Consider the following 26,317-nt stretch of genomic DNA (forward strand, 5'->3'; position numbering starts at 1 on the left):
CGGGAAGCCCATCTGAGTCAGCACCCAGAGTTGGACTTGGAGGATCTGGTCCAGGTTGGCAGCTTCCAGGCCTCCATGACCTCATCCATAGAATGGGGCATCTGATGGGCGCCCCAGGGTCGTGGCAGGGAGCTGCTGGAAGGCTCAGGTAGACACCTTCCAGAGAGCCCCTGTCTGTCCCAGGATGTAAAACCAGGGAGGCGGCAAGAGGGCTCAGAGGCTGTGGGAGCAGGCGCCGGGGGATGTGGAGTCTGTTAGAGGAGAGAGCAGCACCGCCCAGATCCACCTGAGGCCTGATGCAAATGCATGGAGGGGAATATTTTCACAGGTGAATCACTAAGAGAAGATGAAGAGGTGAAGATCTCCATTTACAAAGCGTGTCCAAGCAGAAGTTGTCCAGCTGGAGCAGGATGGACTCTGGGACCCATCCTGGCTCCCACTGCTCACCCCCACCTCAGCCTCAGCCAAGTTTGAGGGCCACAGAGGGAACAGGAGGACCAGCTTTCTCACCTCCTACTGAGATCTGGTTCTGGGGAAACCAGTTTGAGATGCTGCAGGGGACGGGGGCCGGATACCGCAAACATTTCCAGGGACAGGACTGGATACCGGAAGTGTTTCTGGTGAGCGGGGCTGGCAACCGAGTGGGCTGAGCTGGTTCTGAGCCCATCTGCGTAGGAGGTGTGGACACTGAGGGCTGCTTCCCGTTGTGACACTCAGTCTTGAGGGTCAAGGGAGGAAGCTTCTCTGGAAAGCTGGACAATGGCAGTGAGTGGGTGCCTGGAGGACACTGGAGGTAACGATAAACAACAAAGCAACTTTCCTTCCTCTTCTGTGGATGACCTAGTCAGAAGGTAAAGAAGATACAGGGGGAGGGAGAAAAGGGGGGAAGTCAGGGCTGGGTGTGGGGAGGTGGACAAGGGCATGGATCTGTGGGGGTGGGGCAGAGCCAGGAAGGTGAGAGGAAGTGAGATTGAGAGGTGGCTCCAGCCAGCCCGCCCTCAGGCAGCAGCCACCACTTTCTCTCACTTCTGCTGCTAAGCCCCCTGCAAGCCGCCATTTCCCTGGTACACAGGCATCTCTGCTGTTGCTTCCTGGCCAGCAGGGCTTCCTCCCCGATCCAGCATATTCTCTATGTGTTTGTCACAATAATCCCTTAAGAATAGGCACATGGCGCCAAGGCCACTCCGCTGCTCACAGCCTTCGGTGGCTCTTATCTCCCTGCCTGGATTTCCTGCATCCTCTCCACTTCTCTCATTCTCATCCCTGTCCCCTCAAAATGCCTTCCGTCTCCTCCTGGAGCCCCTAAACCAGCAGCCTGTCACTCCTGGCCCCTACTGGTGTCTACTTCAGGACTGTCAGATAAAACACAGCTGCATTTTGGATACATGGCAAACACTTTCTTAGCGTAACTGTGTCCTGAATGGTGGCTGCATTGTTGATCTGAATTCCAAATGCAACTGGGCACACTACCTTGTTATTTGCTAAATGTGGCAGCCCTAGTTTAGTCCATTGCTTCTAGACCCAGTGTCTCATTGCTGTGACAAAATATTTGATACCTGCAATTTAAAGGAGGAGAGGTTTATTTTGGTTCACAGTTTGGTCTGTAGAGGTTTATGTCCATACTTGGCCATCTCCAAGGCAGAATGAGCATGGCAGGGGGGCCAGGACAGAAGAAAGTTGCTCACAGCATGGCAGACAGGAAACAGAGAGAGATGAGAGGACCAGGTGGGAGAAAAAAACCTTGTAGGCCACACCCCCAAGGACTGCCTTTTCCAATCAGATCCCACCTCCTAATAGCAAGCCCGCTATGAACTCCTACAATCCAATCACCTTCCACAACCCTCTCCTATGATTGCATGAGGCTTTTGAGGGACATCCAGATATAAACCTGTAGTTTTTCAGGCCAGCTCTCTGGTGCTCTGAGCTACTAGGGGAAGATGGAAAGCCATCTTTCAAGTATTTTCTCTCAACTAAGCTTATTTGTCTTAAATGGATTGTTTTTGAATGAATGTATTTATTTTAAATATATTTATGAAATATTTTATTTAGAATCAACCCATTTCTTTTAAGTGGGGTATCCTAGAAAGCAGGTTCCCCCATTTCTTTCCTGCCCTATAAAAGTGACATGGAAGGTGGGGGTTGAGGAAAATTGGAAAGGATGATATTTGAATGCTGTATTTGTCATTGATTCTATCACTGAGCTTGGGAGGTACTTTCGGCCCAGAGCTCTTATGCCATCTGGCTCTAGGGGGCTGTGGCTCTCATGAAACAGGAACGTACAATGTGAGCTGGCCATGGGAGGGCTTTGGCTTGTAAGTCCCTGTGGTCTGGGGCTCCAGACTCACCTGACTGGAGGGCGTGTTCCAATCTCTAAGCTCTACCAGTACTGGGGACCAAAGCTGGGTGTCAGTTTTCTTGATCTGCTTGGTCGGCCATGCTGTTCAAGGTTATGGTCACCAGGGGTCAGGCTTGCATATTGATGGCTCTGTCTTTTATGTGCTCCACTCTAGGAATAGGAGGAACTATGAGGGGAGAACCCAGGCACATCTTGTCATGTGGATCCTGGAACTGTGGGTCTGTGACCTGCTGATGTGGTAGGGCAGTGGTCTTCTTGTGTACTTATGTCTTGCTTGGTCCCACCAGAAGGGCTCTGCCTCTCTGGCCCTTCACTAGGAGGCCCCACAAAGGAAGTTGGATTAGGTGGCTGGGGTCTGGCAGGAATTTGGGAGTTAGAAGAGAGTTGGGATCCCAGTTCCAAGCCTGCCTCTACATTGTGTGCCCTTTGGGTTATGTGACCTCCAGAGCCTTAGTTTTTTCTCTAGAGGCATGCTTCCACTGCAGGGATGGGCCAAGATCCACTGCATTGAGAAGTGCCCATTGGTCAGGGATGACTTCTCTAGGTTGCCCCAGCATTGTCCAGGGCAGCAGCCAGTGGGAATGGAGATAGAGGATGGAAAGACAGGAAGACAGCACAGTAGCAGAGTTGTCATGAAGCACCACACAGTCCCTTGCGAAACCTAAGCCCAAGCCCAAGTGAGCCAGAATTCATAGGAGGGAGGGAGTCACCCAGAAAAGGGACTACATGGTTTGGGACTACATGGCATATTTCATGGCGGGACTACATGGTTTGGGACTACATGGCATATTTCAAATGGGGAATAGATCGGGCTCCAGATACCAGGGGTCCAGTTGACCCAGGACCCTGGAATCTTCCATGCAGTTTGCTGTGTTTCCTAGGCACCTGCTCAGCCTTGGAAACCCATCCTTGTACAGCCGTGGCTGCTTCAGATGCAGTGCAGTGAGCAGAAAGGCAGCTCCAGTATTTGTTCCGGGCATTAACCTTGCCCCCAGGGAAAGCCACTGTGGTTACCTGGCTCCTCCAAGAACACCCCGTCCCTGTCCACATTGTGCAGGGAGAAACATCAGCATCCATATTGGAATGGATATGGGCTTGGAAAAGTAGGTGTCATTGTACCGCGCAGGCACTTCTTTGGGTGTCTTGCTAAGAGCCCCGCCTCCCTCCACCCTCTGCTGGCTGCATCCCTGCAGGTGGACAGCTGGGCACTCCTCTCTGGCCCCTGGGTGGCTGGCGTCTCTGGGAGGCCTGAGGGCTCTTGGCAGTGCCTGTCTCAGGGTGGGCCCACTCCTATCCTCGCCAGCTCGCTGCGGTTGGTTTCCCCATCTGCAGAAATGACTCCTCACCCACAATTGCATCAATCCGCTCAGAGACAAAGTGAATCATTTTGCAAGACACGGTTGTGGGCAGCACCCTGTGTGCTGGTTGAGGGTTGGTGGGGAGAGGGGGGCCCACCTTGGCTGCTGGGAGGGGGTTGGGCCTGATCCTGTTGTCACATGAGGGAAGCCAGAGTCAGGAGGGATGTCAAGGCGGGGCTGGGTGAATGTGAGACCAGGAGGAACTCATCACAGAGAGACAGGAGGGTGGAAGCAAGTGAGCAAGCATCCAGTGACCTTGACCGAGACCACACTGGGGAACCCACAGTTACTCACCCCAGCCCTGCTGCCACCACCAGGAGAGAAAGCAGCAACAGAGGCAAGAAGCTGATTCATCCCCAGCACACTGCAGGGCTGTGGGGGAAGCCGGAGAGCTGGGCTGCTTCACCTGCTTCCTCTTTCTCTATTTCGGACTCAGTGGCTGGCTTCCTCTTTGCTGACACCCTGTGGCTCTGGGCTGAGGGCCTCCAACCTCAACTCTCCTCTGTTCCCACCCTCTGCTTCAGAGGTGCAGCCACAGGCAGGGGCCTCCTGCGGGAGGGCTCCGGCTGCCTGGAGCCCCGTGAGCCTCCCCCAGGCAGAGGTGGGCACCTTCTCCATTCTTGAGGCAGCAAGGGTGAGATTGCCCATCTTTCAGTGGACAGAAGGAGGCTTGAGGGTGCACCGGAGAGCAGTCTGCTTCTGCCTCTGTGGTTTCCACAACTCCCTTGAGGTAGCCTAGCTTGCTGTACCAGCTTACAGGGCCCATCAGCATTTGCCAGCCACACAAGGCCAGGGAGGATGGTGCCTAGATCCAAACTGTAGGCTAAGAAAGCTTGTGCTTTGCCCTGAGGCTTGTGAGCTTTGTAGTGTGGAGTATTCCTGGGGCCTAGCACAGTGCCTGATACATGATAGATGCTCATTAAGAATTTGTCTTTCCTCTTCTACCTCTACTGACCCCTCCAATTTATCTTTCCTTCTCTATTCCTTCTGATTTTACCACTTCTGTGCCTCTACACGCCTCCTCTGCCCTCTGTACCTAACTTTACATTTATCATCTTATTGCATGCTGATCTTAGCAAAGAGGTACTTGCCCCATTTTGCAGAGAAGGTGGCAGAGCCCTGGAGTCTTTCCCTTGTCTCTTCCTCCTCTCTTTCCATTGTATCAGGGATTCCCTAGGCAGGGCAGGGGGAGTCGGGAAAGGCATGGTCTGGTGGGGTCCCTGTCATGCTATGCATAGGCTCCATCCATCATGGCATCCACTAGAAATATGCCAGGTGCACGTGAGAAGCCTCGATGGACATTTGAGTTAGAGCACAGGCAGGCTGGGTCAGGGAGGGGAGCAGCATGGGACGGAAGGGGCAGCAGGAGCAAAGACAAAGGGTGTAGCTTTGTCCTAGGAGCTTGCAGCCCTGAGAAGTTTTAAAGTAGGAAGATGATAAGGCCTGGGCCGTGGGTCGAAGGGATCATGCATCCTTTGACCGTCATTAGAGAGGACACAAGTGGGAGAAATGTGATTGAAGCCGGGAGACTCAGCGAACAAAGCCAGCGTTCTTCCGACTCCTCTGCCTCCTGAGGAACAGTCCCTTTGTTGGTCACAGGAAGCAGATTTCAGTGTGGAAACTCCTACTCAGGCGCTTTGTCAGTGATCTTTCTGCTTGCTGCCTCTCCTTTCAATCACTTCCTTTCTCTTCTTATCAGCCATGCATCTCGGGGGCACATCGCTGCTGCTGAGGTTCCCATCATCTCAGCTGTGCCCTGCTAGAGCGAGGACTCCCCTGAAGGGGGGTGCAGCTCGCTGGTGTGGTGTGAATGCTTCTCAGCTGTGAGGGTCTGACTTCACTCAGTGGATAAAAGCCTATTTATGTTGTGTGTGCAGATATTAGGGCATCTGCTGCCAGAATATTGAGCTGGACATGGGCTACTAGCAGAATCCAGCAAGGTGTAGAGGATAAGGACATTTTTGTTGAATGTGGCTTCCAGCTCAATCAGTCTTTCAAAACAGCTCCTACCTCTGTGTTGGTCTGTCCATTAGGCCCTTGGAGCCCTCGTCTTCCTCAGCCTCGCTGGTTATTCCACTGAGGGCATGCTTGAGGGTGATGCTTCCCTGATTTCCGTCTCCCCCTACTCAATAGCTGCTTCCTTGGACCCTACGCAACCTTTTCTCCCACTGCTGGACCTCATTGTGGCTTTCCCAGACCATGGCCCTGTATTCTCTTTTGTGGAGGTGACTCTTGTTTGTTTGATTGTGTTTTGAGCTTCAACTTCTTGTGTTTCACAGACTACTCGATATCTCATCGACAATAGCTCAACATCATCTCAAATGTATTACATTAAAAAGCAGTGTCATGGGGCTGGGGATTTAGCTCAGCGGCATAAGCGCCTGCCTTGAAAGCAGCCAGTCGTGAGTTCGATCCCTGGTACCGATAAAAATGAAAAAAGCCAAAAAAAAAAAAAAAAGAGTCATGACCTTTGTCCTTCTGACCCTGGTCTCTAGAGTCCTATCTCCAGGATGCTGTATCGCACTGAATGGCACTACCTACCTATTCACACGGCCCCGAGGTCTGAGAGTCCCCTTCCATACTTTTTTCTCCTTCAGGCTGCATTTTAAATAGCAATCTCCCTCGACTTAGTGTCCTCACTTCTCAAGGCCATGCAGCACCCCCTCTCTAGCTGCAACACCATCCCCATTCCGCTCCATAGCCATCACCAGTCCATGCGGCCACTTTGTCCCACTTGAATAGTATAAGTTCCCCCTGGGGGCCCCTTGCTCATCCAGCTGCGGCCCCATGCTCTCCGGGCTACAGCGGGGTGTCCATTCCCAGTGTGAATCTGATCCCTGTTCCCCCCACCACAGGACACTTCAGGGACCTAGCAGAACCTTCTGTCCCCAGCGCTGTGCCCACTCCCTGCCTTGGTCACTATGCAGAGCCAATACACAGCATCCACAGAGCAGAGTTGATTTAGGGTTCCTGGGGACTGACCGCAGCAGATGTGGGGAAAAAGGCTGCTCTCCAGAGCAGACAGGCAGACTCCTTTCAATGCACCTTCCTCCCATCCAGCAAGCTCCCTGGGTGAGGCGGGCGAGGTCCCCGCGGGGTCAGTTCTGTTTCTGGGGGTCAGGGTGAGTCAGTTGCATATGAAGACACCATCAGGAACCACAGCAGTCATTTCTTTCTTTGTGGCTTTGAGGTCTGAGGGTGGAGGGGCTGGATTCCCGAGACCCTGGGGCCCATGGTGGAAAGATGAGCCGATTTCAGGAGAGAGTAGGGGAGACTCTGGGGGACCCAGTGTTGGCTGGCTTTGTACCCCCAGCAGCCTTGCCCACACATGCTAAGAACAGGGGTCTTATTTTCTCCTAACTCGTGAGGAAGCTGCTCCCCTTATCTCTGTATCACAGATGAGGAAACCAGAGCTCAGAAAATTGAAGCATTGGCCCAGGTTCTCACGGCTGTCCAGTGGTGCAGCTCAGACTCCTGGCGACACCACCTAAACCCCAAAGCCAGCTTTTTTCCCTGCTTCCGTGCTCACCTTTTCTCTGAGGAACCTCAAGACCAAAGAGGATAGGAAGTGGGAGGCCAGGAACCATAGGGCAGTTTTGAGGCCCAGAGACCAGCATGGGTGGAAGTTGCCCACCCCCACTCAACCCCATCCTGAAGGGCAGGGAGAGAACACTGTTGGGGACCCCAGGGACAGATGAGCTCTGGGACAAGCAGGAAGCTCATGGAAGATGCAGGCTAAGTCAGAGATGCTCCTTCCTCTGTTCTCCCATGGTCTCCTCTCCTGCTGAATCCAGAAGAGACCAACTGACCAAGAAACCAGGTGATTCCATCTTGAGAGCTGAGCCTTCCCACCAAGATGGAGAATGGGTAGGGATAGCTAAATACCCAGAACAGGGTCTCTTTCTTTCTTCCTCCTGTGCCATCAGTAGGGTCATAAACCACCAGAACTGGTCTCTGTCTAGCCTCTCTCTGTGTGGCCTAGCCTGTTGGTGGTAAGGAGCAAACTGACTGAGCAGGCGAGGCGCCATCTTGAGTGCATGGTCTCCTCAGCAGGAACACCACCCTGGGCACACTAGCAGCCAGCCTTCCATCAGATAAAATAAAACCAGCCAGGGTCACTAGGAAGTTGAGGCAGTGCCTGGTTGGCAGGGGGGAGAAAGAGACCAGGAGCGGGGTGGCCTAAGGAGACCCTGTCTACCTTCTTCTGGAAGGCCGTGAACCTCTTCCTGGGAGCCCTGGCTGCTTGAAGGTGGGGGCTCTACATATTTATGAATTAGTAGAGTCCATGCTGATTCGTGAGCCATACATAAGTTTTCATGATGTGTGTTTGGTTCGGCAAGGGAGAATTAATCTGGCCTATTGTCCCCTGTGCTGTGCTGTTATAAACAGTGTCCTGATGTGGAGAGGTAGAGGGCAGGGCCACCGCTGGGAGAGAGGCTCCCTCTGAGCATGGGCATTGGCGGTGAGGGATGGAGAGAGTCTGAGGGGCAGATGTTTGGAGGAGGTGCCTCTCACTCATGTCTGATGCTGACCAGAAATTTTCAGAAAACTCTGCCAAAGAGAGCATTAGTCATTAAATCCTAATTGTCTCCTCGAGTTGATGTCCTCAGTAGTGCTGGAGTCCCACATCCCTCAGGGGCTTGGGGGTGGCTCTCAGTCAGGAGCCCCCAGCCCAGTAGGGGCTGTTAGGAAGTGGTGCTGGGCAGTGAGTCTCACTTCTAAGGGCTGGGCCTCTGCATGCAGAGACCTCTGAGGGGCACAGAACCCTGAGACCTTTCCTCTCCCTCCCCTTCTGCCTCCTCTTTCTCCTCCTTCTCGATGACCCGGAAGTGATAAGAAACAGAGTTAGCTTCCTGTGCTCCTTCCTGCTCAGCAAGGGTAAGTCATTCAAGCCCCTCCAAACCTCCATTGCTTCAGGGGCAAAACAGGCAACAGAAAATGGCCTGTCGCTTGGGGGTAATGCTTGGTGGGAACCCCAGGAGTCCATGGATACTGCGCTTCCCTAAGGGCTCTTCCTGGCAAAGGCTCAGGATGGCCGATGTGCCATGGGGTGGAGTTGGAGCCATGGTGCCCAGGAAAGTGAGCAGCTTGGACAATGCCCCCATAACCTACACAAGATCCAGATCAGAGTCTTCTCTGTCCTGTTAGGGTGGGAGTGGCAGAAGGAGGACAGGATGAAAGGCAGGGGAGGGGAGGACAGCGGCTCCACAGACAGAGGGTCTTCAGGCCAGCTAGGAGCAGGGAAGAAAGAGGGAAAGAAGGGGAGAAGAGAGGGTAGGAGAGGAGGAGAAGGGAGGAGAGAAGAAGGTGGAAAAGATGGGGGACGGGGATTTTTTTTTTTTTTGACATGCAGCCAGACACCACCCCATGCTAAATCCATCTTGCCAGGGAGGAAGATAAGGAGAGGCCCAGTGTGCTGGCCCAGCGACCTGTATTTTCCCGAGGGCTCCATCCTGCAGCATGTGGCCCTTGACCCAGGAACTGACCCATCCACTCTTGGTATGGGAAAAGGGTGCCAGGAACAGGATTGGAATGCTGGGAGGAAGGATCCCAAGCTCTGGCTGTGCATGGGTTCCCGCTTACACTGAGGTATCAGGTGGCTAGGGGACAGAACAGGTGACTGCCTATGCCAAGGGAGGAGATGCCAAACGGGTAACTTTGTCAACGCTGCCTAATCTGGTCATGCAGATTTCAAATGCTGCTTGGAGGGGACTCAAGGGCTGTTTGAGGGGAATGACCTGGTATAGGGGGAAGCCAGCAGGGAGCAGAGGAAGGAGTGTGCCTTTGTAGCCCAAGCCTGGCTCTGGCTTGCTCTGTGTGCAGGTATCCGGGTCCCCTGGGCAGCAGAGGCAGGGTGAGGAGAGGAGATGCAGGATTGAGATAATGGGAGCTGAAGCCTGCAGTCCAGTCATTCTGCCCTCTGCAGTGTGATGTCCACGCTCGTAAATCCTTCTCGAGTCACACAAGGGTACCTGAGTCACCTGACAGAGCCAGGGACACCTGGGCAGAGAAGGCCTGGCCATGCTGAGTCCTTAGTGAGACCTTGAGCCATGGGCCCCCAACATGGGCCCATGAGCTGCCCCTCCAGCGCACGATTCAAAAGCAGCCAAGGGGGCCCAGTAAAGAGAACCTCGGTCAGGGCTGCCTCTGCCTCAAGCACCACCACAGTTTCCTTGGCCCTCAAGGCCCCACCTCGACGTCCACCCATACAGCCCCCACCCCGGAGTGCCCCAGACCCCCTGACCTCCCATGGGCTTCCAGCAGCTCATCCTCCTGGCCCCAGGACTCTGCTGCTGCTACTCCCTCTGCTGGACTCTGTCCACTTATTGCCTCTCATGTCCTGTGCTGCAACCACCCTGTCCCTCTACTTGGGCCACTAATCACAAGAGTAATAAAATGTTTAGCTGTCCCTTTCTGCCTCCCAAGGTTCAGTGTCTGCCTCAGGATGGGCGAGAACCAGCTCTGTGTTAATTACCCATAAGCCCAAGTGGCTTGCTAGGTGCATGCAAAACGTTAGATGTTTACAGACTCTGATGAGTCTTGTGGAGAGACTGTTGTCATTAGGGTGAGTATCATTTGATATCAGATAGAGCTGGGTTCCAGTCTCATCTTTGTGACCGCCATGTGTGTGAGCTGAGCATACACCTTAACTCTGGTGTCCTCTAACTCCTCATCTAAAGGTTGAGGACAAAGCTTCTCCCTTCTAAAGCCATCTGGGGCTGAAGCAAGGGATAGCTAGCAAACATCAGCTCTTGGTCACCTCCAGCCACAGGACCTTGGAGCCTCATTAGAGCCAGGCCACACCAGATCTGATGGTGGCCTGGTGACAGGAGGTCCTATTTTCCCAGGAGCACCATGGCTGGGGAACTTGTCCCTACCCTGGTGCTGTGGCACCTTGTGGTTTTTGCTTTCACAGTTTTCAAACAAGACAGAGGAAAAATGAAACTACCCGGAAAGCGATAGCGACCCATTCTGCCAGCAGCCTGATGTGTTTTGCCACAGCCGGGCACTGTGTGCCTGGCTTATTTACTTATTTATTTATTTTTTTATGTCCCTGACTTATGAGTCAGTTGGTTGGCTCAGCGGTAAAACACAACCCACTATCAAGGAAATAGCTGGGGAGCTGCATGCCAACGCACCACTCACGACTTCTGAAAATCTCTTGTTTTCTGGCCAGCATGAGTCAACTGGAGCTGTGGTTCCTCGAGTTGCTCTCCAAGACCCAATGCCAAGTGCATTTGAGATCCTTCAACAATTGCCTCATGATCGCTGTGCACCGCCAATACATGTTTGCTGTAATTACACAGCCTCCAAAGGAGAAGCACAAAAGACTTGTTGATTTTGGACGGGCTCCGGCCCCTGAGAGGCGAGAGCTGACCCGGGCTCCTGGCAGAGTGTGGGCGGGCAGGCCAGCCGGCCGCCCCGGTGAGGACGTGACCAGCTGAGGCAAGTGCTGAACTCGGGCCATCGAGGCCAGAACCGGAGTGCTCCAGCCAGCTGACTCCAGAGTGGCTTTCTTTGGAGAATAACCTAGGAGAACAAAACGAGGAACTGGAGCTCCTATATAAAGCAGCTCGGCCTTCCTCCAGCCAATGAGTCCCTGAATGATAATCATCTCTAGCGTTGGCAACCCTCCCTGCCTCCCTTTCTATCGCTAAACAGGCTCATTGTTTCTCATCTTTGCTGGGAAGCATTTTGGCTTTTGTGAGGTCTTTCCCTGGTAGCCCGGACCTGCGGCCCCTTGGACTCCACTTCCTCATGGTGCTGAGTGGTCAGGGGGCCAGCTGAGGTGTGCTGGAAAGAAAGAGAACCCTCATTTGAAGTTGGGAACCTTGGTCATAATTCAAGTGCCATGCAAAGTAGTTGTCCATATAGGGTTTGCTTTCTCCATCTGTTATTGGATGGACATGGTTTAGAGCCTGCTTTCCACAGGCGCCCCTTAAAATTTTAAATTGGAGTAACACCGCTCTCCAGGGAAAGTCTACATGGAACCTTGATGCTTAATGCAAAACCACTTGTCAGAAATAGGTGTCACCTCCCACAGCTCCGTCCACAGCACTTCCAGCCCAAACCTTTCCCACTGACCCTGCTACGCCTGCCACTTATTATGGGTACCACGGAGCACAGTTTGCAGACCTTGAGCTCTGATCTCCAAGGCTCCTGCCAGGCTTTGAATTTGGATCAGAATCTATGGCAACTGAGATGAAATGGAATTGACCATCTTGGGCTGTCACAAGTGGACCTGGGTCCCTCTCCTGAAATGTGGGAAGAGGGATAAATCCATGAGAAGATGACAGCCCACAGCCACAACAACAACAAAAATGATTCTGCTCCCACTGAAGTTTCTTGAGCAACTGGCAGGCTGCCACGAATGTACTTAGGCGGAAAATCACCAGAAAAAAATGATATAATCTGACAGATTTTTCACAGGCTTAAATATTCATGAATTAAAGGAATTGGCAGAATTTTCTACATTATTAGCTTTCATCATGGCTGCAAGAGCAGTTGGTGTACTGGCTGCTCTTCAAGATCCATTAATCTCGTCCATCACGAGAGCAACCATTTTAAAATTAGCTGTTTTTGCAGAGTGATGGCATACAGGGGAGATGCGTAGATTGAAATGGGGCTCCAGTGTGAAGGTCCTCACCTCTTCCCTGGGAAGCGGCCAGGAAAGCCAAGCGTTGTTTCAGCAGGAAGGGGTCGCTGGCACTTGGAGGGCAGGATGGTTGGAAGGCCAGGTGCATCCGGGGACTTGGGGCCTTCCAGTTCTCCTCCAGTCTCTGAAGACTAATGGGGGTGCAGATAGAGTTCCAAGAAGTCTAAGAGACTCCAGTGGGGTCTTCTGGGTGAGGAAGGTGTAGCCTCCCACAGATGGTACCCGGGTGCTTTTATTTACAGAGCGGACTGGGGCTCTGTGCGGGGTGCCCGGCTGTGCGTGCAGGGTCTCATTCCAGCTGCAAAGAACTCAGAAGGCAGGCAAGCACACACACACATGTGCACACACATGCGACAGTTAAGTAAACAAGCCACAGAGAGGTTAAGCCAGCTGTCTGTGGTCTCAGGGCCAGTGGATAGCGTGGCCCTGATTCAGATCCAAGCCTTTCTATCCCTAAAGGGAGAAGGGCACACTGTCAATTGTGTTGATTATGGGCCGCTGCTCCCAGGAAGGGATGTGTTCTTCCAAACACATCCAGTGCCTCTTTTAAACACGGTTTCTGGTCTACCAGAAACAAGAAGCCCGAGTGGGCCCATCTCCCACTTCCTCCCGTTCTATCTTTCCCTCTTTGTTTTAAGCTTTAGATTGTACCATAACCCAGGTATTGTGTGTGTGTGGCCAACAGATCAGGTGGTGACTGCCACTAAAAAGTTAGTTACTCCCTAATCCCCATAGGCCACGTGGCCCCGTGGAAAGCAGAGGGAGCGAGGATGAGGGGAGTTGAGCAAGGGCTTTTCTCATGACTCCTGTGGGCTGGAATGGTCAGTGCAGGGAAAGTAGGCTGGGGTTGGCCAGTTAGGATAATTTCAGCAGGCTCCTGGCCACCACCACCACATAGGTACCCTTTGGAACCTGCCTCTGGGTGTGACAGCTCAGGAGAGCAGGGGCAGGGTGTGGCCTCAGGCCTGGTTTGCATATCGCTATGGTGCTTGTGTCCCTTCCAGAATTCCTGTTGAAACTTAATCCTGGTGCAACAGTATTGAGAAGTGGAGCCCTGCCAGGTGATTAGGCCTGGGGGAGGGGGACCTGCCCTCACAGTTGGGATTAGAACCTTACCAACAGGCAGCAGAGAGCCAGCCAGGCCCTTTTGCCTTGTTTGTTCTTCAGCCCTCTCACCCTATGAGCACACAGGGATTGTGCCCTTGGGAGGACACAGCACTCTTAGCAGCAGGGATCAGGCTGTCATCAGACCCTGAAACTGCCAGCACCTGGACCTGGGAACCTCTAGCCTCTAAAACTGAGAAAAGAAATTCCTGTTCTTTATAAATTACCTGGTCTGTGACATTTTGTTCTTGTACCCCAAAAAAGACTAAGACACTCTCGAGAGGCACACTCAGAGGCGAGTTCTGTATTTTCTGGAACTGACCAGTCTTAGATAGGACATCTCGCCAAGGTCAGCAAGGCCCCAGGAGTCCAAGTTTTGGTATCAGCAAGATCCCAGAGGTCAAATCTTCAGTCCACAGGAAATGTGAAGGCATGGTTAATGCCATTTCTCCTGTCTGCCCACCCACCTGTCCAAGCATTTATTGAGCTCCCACTATGCTGGAATCTGACCTTGCCCTGGGCACCTTGCTATGACCAGTTTTTAGGACAATGTTGAGATCTGTAAGTTCTTCAGAGCCTGCTCTTTTTGCACCTGCTTTCATCCCAGAAGTGACATTCTGGGAGCTGGACCAGGATTTTCCTAGCTCCCTCTGCTCAACAAGTTGGCCTGCTTGCCCATGAGCTAGGACTCAGGAAAATCACAAAGGGAGGTCCTTGGTTCATTAACATCTGACATATTTAACACCCTAGAGGCAGAAGAGCCAAGCATAACAGACACAGGCCATAAACCCCAAACAGCTGCATGGATGCCTTTGGATAAATGGCACCTGCCAGGCTGAGACCGGTGCTGTGGGCGGTGGAAGGACAGTGCTGTCTGTTTGTCTGTGCTTGGGACCAGCTCTCTTTCCAGATTACAGAATGTTTCTTTGTGCTTGAGGAATGATGTCTGTTTGCAGACAGATTGAGTGGGGGAGCTAGCGTTTGGGTAGTGTTTCTCACATTTATCATCAACAATAATTATGATTAGTCATCATAATAATTAATAACTATTTACACTTGTAGGCTTCTTATTTGTGGAATGTCTATTCCACTGCCAAGTGCTTTACCAAAGCTCTTAACGATAGCCAGAGTTGACTGAGCCCTGCTGGAGGCCAAGCGCCACAGAGATCAGTCCTATCTAGATATTGCCGTGTTCGGTCCACACATTGTCCCTGTAAAGGAAAGGTGTAATCTCCCTCACGGGTAAGGAAATTGAGGGCCAGAGAGGTTAAAGAATCCACGTAGGACCACATGGTGAAGAAGCAAAAAAGGTGGAACTCAAAATTTAGTTCTGTCTGACTCCCGCCTCTTTACCTCCAGGCTGAGCAGTGGCCAGGAGATGGGAGAGAAGAATGAAGGAAGGGGCAGAAGTTACAGAGCAGTGCCCAAGCAGGGCAGGGCTTCCTGGCCAGCTCCAGGCGACCCTGAGCCTGTCACTGGCTGCACGTGGGTCCTAGCCAGGAGAAAGCATTTAAAGGACAGAATTTCTAACTCAAGTCCACTGAAGCTCCATGCACAGACATGCATCTAAAGCCCCTACCCTGGCACTGGGGTCCTAACAAAGCCAACAAGTGACACACAGCCCCTTCTAAGGGTGGCTGTTCTATACCTGGATTCACAGCTTCTGTGAGCCCCTCCCTCTTATCCTCCAACTCCACTCACCACTGTGCCTATCACCCTCCTGGAGATGCTTACAGACACACAGGGAGGAGCTCTCCTGGAGTTTGGTATATAACACTGGGAAAGGCCACTGGGCTGATTTGTACTGTGTATTTAATGTTGCTGAGGAATCAGCCCTTGGACAGAAGGGCGTTGGGCAAGAAGATGGAGATGTGAGTGGTGGAGTCTACGGGAAGTACAGAGGGCTCCCTTCCAACATGCGCCCTGACTGGAAAGGAAGGCAGATGGTGTGGGGGGTGTGCAAGGTTGCAGAGGAACAGAGGCTGGGGCTTTCTGTGTCTTTCACTCTTCGAGGAAGAGAGAATGGAGGAGCGGTGAGGATGGGGGCACAGAAAACAGTCTACTGGTCAATTTGGATTGCCAAGCACTGGCCCTAGACATGCCCTGGCTGTGTAGTGGAAAACATGACAGTTTTGCCCTCCCAGCACCCTCTGCATCTGCCTGTTGTCTCTAGGCTTGAGCCGCAAGTGCATGGTGGAGGAGTGCAGGGTTTTGTAAGCTGACCCAGGTCCCCTCTCTACCCAACATCTGGACTCCATCCTCCTTGGCATGCACCCTCTGAGCTGGCATCACGAGAGCAACTGGGTTCCATTCATACTGTGCTTTTGCTCCCTCGATCCCCGACCCTGCCTGCTTCCTGTTACCCCTTGCTCCCTCTTACCCTGTCTCATTCACTTCTGGTCAGGTGGCTGTGATGAGTGCTTGCTCCCCTGGTTGGGTGGTGAGCTTTGCGGGGAAATCGCAGCATCACTTGGGACCACATGGAGCTAAATGAGATGCCGTGAGCTGCCCAGCTCCTCCCTCCTTGGCTCAAGCCCCAGCGCTGCTTCTAGGAAGAAACAGGACCTGCAGGGTAAGCAGAATTTGGAGGTGATGGGGAGGCAAAGGGGAGCACAGAGGGAGAGGAAGAGCTGGGGACAGGAACCAAGAACACAGCAGGAAGACCAGAAAAGGCCCATGGAGGGAGGGCTGGGTGGCGGGGGCGTTGCAAATCCTTGGCCCCTGTGTCCTCTGGGACCAGGTCAAGCTGGGGGCTGACATGAAGGAAGGTGGGACAGGCCAGTGGGAGAGGATTCTGCACCCATCACTATCTTCTGCCCCAGCACTTTATCCTCCAAGTCACCTCCCAGAGCAACAGCCCCTGGGTTTGCGTGTGGGAGAACCCCTGGGTTTAGCTCAGCAGCACAAGCGCCTGCTTGGCAAGTGGGAGGTCCAGGGTTCAATCCCCAGTATCAAATAAATAATAAAGACATAAAATTAAAAAAATAAAAAAGCAGGGCTGCTCCAGAAAGGAGGCCAAGGAAGGCCCAGGGACATGCAGTGTTTTCTGTTATGACAATTCTGTGGCAGGAAGAGGAAAGATGTCATGGCAACTGGCTCTGGGCAGCAGTTCTAGATCTCAGTACTCAGTTCCTCATCTGTACAATGGGGCCACCACTGCCTACTGGCTGTTTAAAGGAGCCTGTAATTGCCCAGCACGCAGCCTGTGCTACTGAACGCTAACTGTTACCATCAGGATGGTCTCATCACCGTCGCTATTGCTTTGTCCCTCCATGTGTCACTGGGGTTTGCCTCCTGCATAGAACAGGAACATGGCTCTTGCTGCCCAGGGGTTGGGAGGCCATTTCTATAAAGCACTCGGCACAGTGCCAACCTCTTTGGAAGCACAAAGTTGATCACGATACCCCTTTCCCCTGTCCTACTTCCTTCCTCTACAAAAGCCAGGCCCTGAGGCCCAGGGACCTGATGGCCAAGGCTTTATGGCTCTCTCATGGCAAACTGAGATGCAAAGCCAAAGCTGAGGACCTGCCCTTCTCTCTAGACCGGGTCCGTTGGTCACCATGCCCAGCCCTGCACTCCAGTCTGAATTTCCACTGCAGATTCTGAATCTGTGAGTCCTTGTCAGGCTGTGGACCTGTGTCTCTCGCCCATCTGCATCCACAGTACCTATTCTTTGGAGAAGAGCCCAGGACCGTCTCAAGCACAGGAACTGTTAGAAGCTTTGTAAATTTCCTCTGGCTGGATTACCATCCTGTGGGACAGACTCGGAGAACCAGGGGGAAAAGGCACACAGGAATACGTGGCATTCTCCAGGGCCCTGGACACGCCTCAGCAGGAGGGGGTCTCCCTGGGGTCTTCCTCCCATCTATCACGCATACGTTACTCCGGTACACCCCTTTTTGCTTTGTGAGGTACAGATTGCTTCTGCAGCACAGTCCGGATACAAATCTCTCTTGGAGACTACAACTCTCCCCTGGGCGCCTGCCCTGACCCGGCCACACACACAGCAGGGGCTGGGTTTCCAGGAATCCCCCCTGAGCTCCTCTATTAGGTGCCAGCTGTTGGCATACACACAGGCACCTAGGTCTTGACAGCATCTTTTTATCCCCATCACCTCTTTTCCGAGGCGCCAGTCCCGGAGGAATGGAGACCATGGTTTCCTTCACTGTTGTCTTTCTGTCTTCCGAGGTGGTGCCTCAGTGCCAAGGTTTTTAGAGCCACAATGATGAAATCTAAAGATGCTTTTGAGAACCAGACAGGAAGGTGGAGTCTCCTTTGTGCTGTCTAGTGCCCTGGGTGAGGTGTCTCGTCACAGCCCAGGTTCTGAGAGCAGGCTGTCGTACCCCCTGAATCCCACCCTGTTTCCCCATTCTTCTCTAATCCCTTTGTGCTGGTTCTGTGCTGGCTTTGAACTTGAATGCCCATCAGCGTGTTCATTAGGCAGGCAGCGCTCTATCAAGCAAAGAAGTCACCAAGTCCCAAGCTGCGGAATCAGAGGCTCGGGCCAGCCCGTGAGGATTTCACAGGCTGTCGATCCCCGCTGCCACTGGATGGACCACTCTCTTCTGGCCTGGCCTCTCCCTGATCCACCCATGATGGAGAACCCAGGGTTGCAGCCACGGCCAGGGATTCTGGATAAGACCAGGAGCTGCTGTCACCCAGGGATGTCCTACTTGGACTTCTGTCCCGCAGTGGATTTGGGGCTCGTGGAAAAAGGCCCAGAGAGAACCTGTCTGGATGCACAGCTCTAGGGGTGGGGGAGCAGGATCCCAGAGGGTACAGTGGTGAGGACAGGGCCCTGATAGTGTGTGATGCCCTGCCTGCTCTGCAGTGGACGAGGGCCCTGCGCTTGTACCCCAGCCCCAGGCCCCGCCCTCCTGGCTCCTGCCTCAGTCTTCAGAACCATCCAGAAGCCCATCGCTTGCGTTTCACAGCTGGGAAAAGTGGATTCTGGAAGCCTCCCTTAGTCAGGTCCTAGGGTCCCCCTGCCTCATGACACACTGTAGGAGGACACCCCCCGGTAGGGGCTCTGCCACTGTGACCCTGGGCATACACGTGATGTCGGATGCCAGTGCTCCTAAGTAGGTGCTGGGCCGCCTCTGTCCTGGTGCAGAGCTCAGAGTTTGTCTATTCTTGGGCTTTGTTCCCCCTCACAGCGCTGCTCCGGGAGGAGGCTGAGCTCAGCGTGTGATTCCTGTCTGCGCAATCTTAGGTGGTAACCAGAGAGGCACACACCTTCCCCCCCAACCACCTCCCCTCCTAGGTTCCCACCGGGCCCTGGGGGTGCTGGGAAGCTGAGCACCCCCCCCCCCGGCCGCTTACGGAGCCGCCGAGCTTTGTGAGTATGATATGCTCCCTTCTCTGGGGACCAGCAGAGTCCCTGGCAACCATTTTTATAGCGACCTTGCCCTGCGCCTCAATGTCACTTGAGTTTCTCTTTCTATCTCAATCTGTGAACTCAACATCATGGAACAAGGAACAGTGACATCAGATACACCTGCGTGTGACTCCCACCACCATACTCCTGCCCTGTGACCTTGGGCAGGTCACTGCTCCTCACTGAGCTTTCATTTCCTCAATAGTAAAAGAAAATAATGATTCATAAAGTCACAATATGTTCATACTACTGTTCTACCCCATTCTGAGTCAGGCATTATTATTATTATTTTTTGAGACAATATCCTGTTATGTAGTTCAGGCTGACTTTGAATTGATGGCACCCCTCCTGGCTCAGCCTCCCCATATGCTGGGATCACAGGCGTGTGCCACCAAGCCTGGCTCAGGGATTCGTCTAAGCACTTTATAAACATGACCTCAGTTAATCCTTGCAATAATAGGAAATAATTGCCATTATTTAACACTCATTTACAGACAGGTGAACTGAGATCACGCCCTTAGTTATAGCAGCGTGGGAGCTCTGACCTTGGTGCACAGTAGATGCTCATGAAATCTCATTTCCCTCATCCTCTCACCACCTGTTTTCTTCTCTTTTGCCCTGCAAGCACACACGGTGGTCACAGCAAGGAGGGACTGCGACAGAGAGGCAGTGTCTGAGGAAGGCTGGGACAGCAAGCAGAGGTGCCTGTCATTACCCTCTCCCTCTGCAACCAGCACCCAGGATCCCAAGCCAGTGGCAATGCAGGGCTAGGGCAAAAGTTTAGGGGTACGGATTCAGGGAGTTGGTCAGGAGGGACCTTGTCCTGGGAGCTGCTGGACAGCTTCCCAAAGAGTCACGGTCTCGCACTCTCCTGCCCTCTTTCTCCCAGTTTCCCAAGTCCTTGGGCAACGCAGGCCCCAGTGACAGTCCCCTTACGATTCCCCTTAGACAACCAGAGCCGCCAGGCCTGGGGGAAGCCTCGGGACAGCACAACCACAGAACCCAGCAGCCGGTCTGGCAGGACCTCTGTGGATGCAGTGGTCGCAGTGGCTGTCAAAGATCTGAAGGAGTCACGAGGGAACAGGAGCCGGGCTAGGGTGGAAAGGAGCACCGCTGGGCTGTGCTCCAGGGTCTGGGGTCCCGCTGGGGAGGAGGAGGAGCGGTGCTGCAATCGCATGGAGAATCAACTGGGTCATCTCTTGTGGGTGGCACGGCACAGGGCTGCCAACCCTCATGGGTTTTTTTGTAGCTGTGGAGATCGTATCTCCCAACTGCCTTTAGCATCTGGCTGTGAGACGGGGCTCAGGGAGATGGGGTGATAGCATTTTTGGCAGAGCCAGCAGCCCCAGAGGCCTGGAGTGCAGGGCAGAGGGCGGAGTCCATGTTGGAACAAGTTAAGAGCCATGGGGGAAGACTCCTGGGCCAGAGGTGCCCGCTCTAGTTCAGACTTGGCCCCTGGTTCTGATCTCAGGGTGCGGGTGGAGGGGTGTGGAACACCTGCCATCTCCCCGGGTTGGCCCACGGCCCGGCCCGCTGTGACATGCAGTAGCCAACTACCGGCTTGGGGCTGTCCCTGCCACCTGGGACAGACACCGCCATGAGAAGTGGGGGTGGGGTGGGAAGAACATTGGCTTTGGAGTCTGACCAAGTTGAAATTAAATCTGGGCGCTGCCCTGCAGCACTGGGCCACCTTGAAGTAGGCACTTGGCCTCTCTGAGCCTTTGTTTCTTGTCTCTGAAAGGGAGGGGGATGACCGCTTCCCAGCAGCGTGGCTCTGAGCAGTGATGATGATGGGGATGAGGCTGGTAAGCAGCAAGAACCCGCAGCGAGCAATCGAGGCACACATCTCTCCCTCCTCTCAGAACACAGCCTGCGCCTGCCTATTAGAGCAGTGAGCAAATACTTTCCGCCCAAGTGCCTGAACGTAAACATCGCGGGCTTTGCAGGCCACACGCTATCTGTGGCAACCTCTCATTTGCTGCTGTTACACAGATGTGTATGAGCGTGGCTGTCCAATAAAACTTTATTTACAAAGCCAGGCAGTGGGCCAGCTTTGGTCTGTGGGCTGTAGTTTGCTAATGCTTGGCTTCCACCTTCAAGTTCAAACACCTGGCCTGGCCTGGCCTCCTCTTATCAATGCATTAGGTTTGTGGCTGCCCCCGCCCCAACCGAGTGTCCCTGATCAGATTGGGTGAGCCTCCCTGGGGCCCTTAGAGCATCAGCGTGCCCTGGCTCACACCTACACCCCTCGCAACACCGTCCCATTTCCTCTCTGCCCTGGGAAATCCACCCAGGTGAACCTGCCGTGCAGTCCTGTGACACACTGTGCTCAGACCAAGGAGTGGGACTCGGCATAGACGAGCCCATCCTCCAAGCCTGGGGTCAGGCCAGCTGTCCTCATGATCACTCCCTTTGCAGGACTCCGTGGTCTCTGCGTCCCCCACCCCCGGCTCCTGGGAACCCCTGAATTGGTTCTGCGCCTCATCTCCATGGTGTGCCTCAGATTCAGTCTGCTCCTCTACACCCACCTCACCTCACCCCGTGTCTTTCAGACTCCTGCACGGGGTGACCCAGGAGTCCCAGACATCCTCCTTCCCAGTGTGGCCTCTTCTCTCTGTCCTTTTCCCCGCAATGCCAGTTAGTCATGCTATACCCACCCCATCCTACTTCCCTGACCATTTGACCTATCTTTCCCGACGCATCTGAGATCACTTCTTCATCCCTCTCTTCTGACGTAGTAACGAGGACAGAGCCAACACATCCATCGACATTTTCATTTCAAAGAATATACTTTTAATCTCCACAAGTGCTGTTTGATCTGTGAACATCTGCCCATAACTTCTATGACTTTGCCTCTTACTCTTTGGCTGTGTTTTCTACTCTGTCTGTTATTTCTTTCGGCATTCCACACATAGTTATTTTAAGGTCAGTCTCATTATTGTAATACTTGCAGTCTTTAAAGATCTGAATCAGTAGTTTTCTCCTGGGGTAATTTTCCCCTCTGGGGAACATTTGATAAGCTCAGGGGCATTTTTTTGGTGGCCAGGACTGTGGAGGGGCTCCAGGGGAAAGGAGACAGCACTGCTGGGAGGTATCTTGAATGCACAAGACAGTCCCTGCAGTTAAGAATGATTTGGTCCAAATGTTAATAGCTCTGAGGTTAGGAAATCTCGTGTTGTTTGTTGTTTCCGCTGACTCTTGCTCATGGTGACTCATTGCTTCCAGTGTTTTTGAAAAATTTCTCTTTGCTAAAGATCGAGAATGCTTTTCCAGAGCGTATTGGTCTTTGCTCATGCCAGCCACCAGGGGGCACTGCCAACCAGGGACGGGTTATTGACATCTAGGTTGTTCCCCTCACCTCTGGGCAGTGGAAATTCAACACCCATACTCACAGGGGACCTGGCCATGTGATTTTGTGCCAGGATGTCCTGAGCTGGCCCCCCCTGAGCTGGCTTGGGTTTCAGTGGTGACCACCACCACCTGCCACCCAATGCATTCTGTGGGTCTGTGTGTGCCAGTGTTCCCGGAGTCTGCTCTTCACCCTTTCCTACAAGTGAGCAGAAAATGGAAAAGCAAATGGTACTTACAGGAACCTCATTTCCCTCGTCTGCGTATGATTTGTCCAAGGATGGGTCTCATCTGAACACTGAATTGGCAAGGTTTTGGGGACACCCATACTGTGCTCCTCAACTGTGACAGGATGGGCTGACAGGATATCACCAGAAATGGCCTTTATAAGCTAAGACCTAATCAGGGATGGTGTCCTTACCTGCAATTCCAAAATACCAAAGTACTCAGAACCCAGACTGCGCACTGGTGTTTGGCAGCAGATCTCGCTTGGCCCATCCGCCGCTTTGTATTGGCTGAGGAGTATTTGCACACGGGCCTACATGAACCACCAAGGCCCTGCCAGCAGCTGTGCGTACCACACGTTTTGCACAGTTGCACCTACCAAAGTCATTTCTTACTATGCAGTTCTTGACCTCGCTGTGCAACCCTGGCTGGCCTTGAACCCACAGTGATCCCCCTGCCTCTGCCTCCCGAGTGCTAGGATTATAGGTGTGCGCCACCACACCCAGCAGCACTTGTGATCTTTAATATACATATGGTTCCCATTTCTGGGGAGGGGGTCACTAAGCCGCGTTACCAGCATTCAGGGAAAGGACCCGTCATCATAGCTCGCACGCACTGGAACACACTAGAGCTCTGGCCTGCTGGCTCTGTCACCCGTTTTCAGCATGTGCTGAGGTACAGTGGGGACCATATTTAGAAGGTTCAGCATCTCACGATCACTCCTAGGCGACCGATTGTGCAGCGATTTGAACATAATGCACTCCTCTGGGTTCCTCCCTTCCGCAGTGCTGGGCAGCTATTAAGTGAGAAGAGAATCTTCAATGATTCCTTAATAAACCCTTGGTTGTCATCTGAGTGTTTGTCCAAACCCTTTTCTGTTTATTTTAAAAATTATACCAAAGATATAGGAATTTATTATAAAAGATACTAGAAATATATAATAGGATGCAAGAAACTTCTCCTTGGCTAAATGGGTATTCCCCTCCTTAGAAGAGCCCAAGTGGCACTGAAGTACATTTCTCCTGGGCCTCTTCTGAGTATTTATATACACGTCCATGTAGCTTTGTGCTCTTAGGTATTTTTCTATAGATGAGGTTGTGTTATGTTATATATTGTTTTTCATTTTGTTTTTACTCAGTTATATGTCCTTTCATGTTGGCACATATACATAGGTCTTTTTCTTTTTTCTTTATTTGGTACCAGGGATCGAACTCACGACTGCGCACTTGCAGGACAGGCGCTCATGCTGCTGAGCTAAATCCCCGGCCCCTACATAGGTCTTTCTTATGGTACAGAAATTTCAGGTGTGTCACGCATGAGTACCTAAATACCCACAATGAATGTAAAAGTTTTATTTTATAAACATGAACTAAAATAATAATAATAATGAAAGTGGGGGAAAGGGATCTAGAGATGGAGGGAAGGAGGTGTGGGTGGGAAGGGAAATCAGAAAAGAACAAGAGGTGCTATGTCCGTGTACCTCCTCCCTAAGAGAATGTACCCTTCTTCATGTATTGCAAACCTGTATTGATAAACTAAGATTCAAAAAGAAGTAAATTTAACATGACTCCCTTTTTGAAGTCATAGGGCTGCTTTAAAGAGTGTCTGTGTCTAAATTTTGACAGACACTGCCCCATTGCCTTTGAATGATCTCCACCAATTTATTGAAACTTTATGAAACTGATCATTCAGCCCTTCTGGTGAACACCTGATGCTACTAACATTTCTAACTTTGGCCAACCTGATGATCAAAAATGAAATCTTAATGTTTCAGCTCGCACTTCCTAGCTCTGCAGTGAAGCCAAGCATTTGCCTCCTGTGTTAGACATGTAGGGTTCATCACCAATGGATTCTTTATCCCATTTTTCTGTACTACCCTTTTCTTGTTGATTTGTTGGGGCTCTTTCTATATGTTTGGTTCATTGGCTTTTACTAAGGTGTGTTTTACAGGCGGTGAGAGATACAGATCTGATGTGTGGAACCTGAAGGGTTTTGATGGATGTGTCCATCCACGTAGTCACCGGCCAGATGGCGATAGAATCGGTCTCCAGGACTCCCGAAGGTTCCCTTGGGCCCCTTTCCAGCTCACACCCCGCAGGGGCAGCCTTCATCCTGATTTCTATCACTCCAGATAAGTTTCTTCCTGGACTTCACGTAATGGAATCATGCAGATAAACTCTTTTAAGTCTGACTTCTTTTGCTCAATATGTTGTTTTTGAGATCCACCCAGGTTGCTACACGTCTCTACAGCTGGTTCCTTTTCATGAATGAGCAGTACTCCATTGCATGAAAATGCAGTCAGCCCTCCAAAGAACTGCGGGTTAAAAATATTTGAAAATCATCCCTGTATAGACTTTTCTTCTTCTCTGCTTTTTCTCTAAACAACACAATGTTAAGAGTGACTTACATCACATCTACATTGTGTCTGGTTTTGTAACCTAGAGACCTCTAAAGTATCTTAGGGGAGATGCATAGGAGGCAGGTGAATACCATGCTACTTTATATACGGGACTCAAGCCATCTGCAGTTTGGGGGAATGGGAGAGTCCTGGAGCCAGTGTCCCACGATTCTGAAGAACAATCTGGCACGCAGCGGTTGTCTGTTCCTTTACTGATGGACAGATGCATTGCTTCCGGTTTGGAGCTGTTATGAATAAAGATGCTGTGAACATTGTGTATCACATTTGTTCCCTGTATGTAGCCACTTGGGGCCCAAGCGACCTGGTCATAGAGTAGGTGTGTGTCTAAGCTTCATCAGACACTGCCGGATAGTTCTTCAAAACCATTCTGTCTGCTGTGTTTTAAGCCCACTGCAAGCAAAATCTTTCTTTCGTTTCTTATGTTTTAACATCAAACAGTTGCCCTTTGCTTTTGAGACGTTTTATGTTTTCATGAAGTTACCTCTATCTTTTCTTTGTAGGTCCTGGGGCTTATGTGTGTTGGTACAGAGGTTTAAAAATTTTTTGAAACATTTTAACAGTGTTCTGCTAGCTTGTTTGGTGCATTTCACTCCTTAGGCTATCAGGAATGTAACCTTCCGTGTGATGTCAGAAAATCCTCAATGTTGGCCCACACCATATGAGGTAGTTTGGTTGTTGCTGTTTCCCAGTATCAGAGACTGAACCTGAGGCAGTCACACTTAGCTGCATTCCCCAGCCTTCTCAATTAAAAAAAAAAAATTGAGACAGGTTCTTGATATGTTGCTGAGTTTCCTTGTCTGGGCTGACATTTGCCATCCTCCTGCTTCAGCCTCCTAGACTTCTGGGACTACTGGCTTGAACAAGTAGGTGTTTTTATGCCGTTTTATACCCAAGGAAATGGAGGCACAGAGGGATCGTGGGACTTGTTCAAGTCCACGATCTGCAGAGAGGAGCACACTTGCCTTATTTAAATCCATTTTCTCCCCATGACTGCAGGTTCCCATCCACACTATTAGCATATGTTGTGTCAGAAAGAGAAAATAGCAATATGTGTTATGCACTTGTACATGCCTGCACACACAAGCACACACACATATGCACACATGTGTGCATCCACACACATAGAAATAAATACAGGAAGAGTAAACCAGAAACTAAGGGAAGAGGAAGAGGATAAGAGCAGATTGACAAGGGAACAAAACAGCTCCAAATAAGATTTTTAATATAGTTTCGTGTTTTGGATCATTTGCATATAGTTTATACATGGTTTAAAGCTTCAAAAACATTTAAGCAAATTAAATAAAAAATCAGAAAGAGGTAAACCTCAGAATCATGCACTAACAGGAGTATGGAAACCAAACTGTAAATTAGAGAGCCTGACCACAGGACAGAAAATGTATTTAAATAAAGTTTTAAAAATACGCTGCTCATACTCTGAGCAGACAGAACAGCAAAACAGCTAAAGAGTTACTCA

The 26,317-nt window shown here is 51.7% G+C and overlaps 1 long non-coding RNA gene across 1 annotated transcript; it reads left to right on the forward strand.

Annotated features, from left to right (window-relative positions):
• Window positions 1–275: 275 nt before the first annotated feature.
• Window positions 276–25,085, forward strand: LOC134475657 (uncharacterized). Its single transcript, XR_010046832.1, has 3 exons — window positions 276–851; window positions 15,879–16,046; window positions 24,375–25,085. It is a non-coding gene; the product is annotated as an uncharacterized LOC134475657 (long non-coding RNA).
• Window positions 25,086–26,317: the final 1,232 nt, after the last annotated feature.

The sequence above is a fragment of the Cavia porcellus genome, unplaced genomic scaffold (genome assembly GCF_034190915.1).
Source record: "Cavia porcellus strain 051 isolate PalLab524CR breed Dunkin Hartley unplaced genomic scaffold, mCavPor4.1 scaffold_4, whole genome shotgun sequence".
NCBI lineage: Eukaryota > Metazoa > Chordata > Mammalia > Rodentia > Caviidae > Cavia > Cavia porcellus.